Here is a 1,613-nt window from a genome sequence, read left to right as displayed (position 1 = left end):
GGTGTGCGGTTTAAAGTGAAAAGTGGGGCTGGAGAGATGGCTTAGTGGTTAAGCGCTTGCCTGTGAAGCCTAAGGACCCCGGTTCGAGGCTCGGTTCCCCAGGTCCCACGTTAGCCAGATGCACAAGGGGCGCACGCATCTGGAGTTCGTTTGCAGAGGCTGGAAGCCCTGGCGCGCCCATTCTCTCTCTCTCCCTCTATCTGTCTTTCTCTCTGTGTCTGTCGCTCTCAAATAAAAATAAAAATAAATAAAGTGAAAAGTGCAAACCCTGTCTGGTGGTGTAGTTCAGTGGTGGAGGGTTTGCCTGGAGTTTTTGCACAGGGCCCTCAGTTCCATCCTGAATACTCAGAGACACAAAAAAAAGTGAGAAGAGAAGGACAATGCAAAGCTGTCAGAATATTGATAGAATCTGGATTAAACCAAAGCAACTGTTTATAAAAGGGCTAAAAAAAGCCAATATATATATATATACCAAATACTGACAATGTTAAAGGTAGATCTATGTTTGTTTTCTCTTTATTTTCTATGTGTTCCAAATTACTTGGAATATAATACATTAATAATGGAGATATCATTATTAATTATTATTAAGATATCACAGAAAGGGCTGGAGAGAAGGCTCAGTGGTTAAAGTACCTGCCTACAAAGCCTAACAACACGAATTCAACTCCCCAGTACCCAGGTAAAGCCAGATCTACAGTGATGCATGCATCTGAAGTTTAGTTGTACCAGCTGAAGGGCCTGTCATGTCTGTCCTATCTATCTATCTATCTATCTATCTATCTATCTATCTATCTATCCATCCATCCATCCATGTCTCTTTCTTTGTCTCTCTTCTCTCTTTGCTTGTAAATAAATAAATACAAATATGTTTTCTAAAAGATATATAAAGGGCTGGAGAGATGGCTTAACGGTTAAGCACTTGCCTGTGTAGCCCAAGGACCCCAGTTCTAGGCTCGATTCCCCAGGACCCACGTTAGCCAGATGCACAAGGGGGTGTATGCGTCTGGAATTTGTTTGCAGAGGCTGGAGGCCCTGGCACACCCATTCTCTCTCCCCCTCTCTCTATCTGCCTCTTTCTCTCTCTGTCTGTTGCTCTCAAATGAATAAATAAAAATAAATAAATAAATTTAAAGATATATAAAGTCTACATGCTCGCTTGAGCAGCACATATACTAAAATTGGAACTATACAGAGAAGATTAACATGGCCCCTGTGCAAGGATGACACGCAAATCTGTGAAGGATTCCTTTTTTCCCCCTGTTTTGTTTTGTTTTTTTATAAAAAAAAGTCTAAAATGAGGGAGGGAAATCTTGGTGAGTATAAGACAATACTGAGCTGTGACCTACTTACAATAGTTACAAATGTAGACTTGGCCTCTTGTTCCAAATTTCTAGTTCAATTTCCTGCCAGGATTCTCAGGGCACAGTAGCAGGGTCAACTCTTAATCAACTCTTAATCATCCCAGCCCAGAGCCGCGGTGGCGTGGGCCCCGGCAATCATCCATCCGTGAGAACAGCCACTCTGCAGCATGTTTCAGAATGAAGGATGAGTCACCCCAGGCATGCTTGCTGCTCTTACGAAACGTCGTACCAGTCAACAGTGGAAGCCAT

The 1,613-nt window shown here is 42.7% G+C and overlaps 1 non-coding gene across 1 annotated transcript; it reads left to right on the top strand.

Moving 5' to 3' along the window:
• The first annotated feature begins 1,151 nt into the window (after positions 1–1,151).
• On the top strand, positions 1,152–1,258 carry LOC123462471. Its single transcript, XR_006638293.1, has one exon. It is a non-coding gene; the product is annotated as a U6 spliceosomal RNA (small nuclear RNA).
• The last annotated feature ends 355 nt before the right edge of the window (positions 1,259–1,613 follow it).

The sequence above is a fragment of the Jaculus jaculus genome, chromosome 7 (genome assembly GCF_020740685.1).
Source record: "Jaculus jaculus isolate mJacJac1 chromosome 7, mJacJac1.mat.Y.cur, whole genome shotgun sequence".
Classification (NCBI taxonomy): Eukaryota; Metazoa; Chordata; class Mammalia; order Rodentia; family Dipodidae; genus Jaculus; species Jaculus jaculus.
Note: the sequence above shows the minus strand (reverse complement) of the source record. Positions and strands in the feature narration are given on the sequence as shown.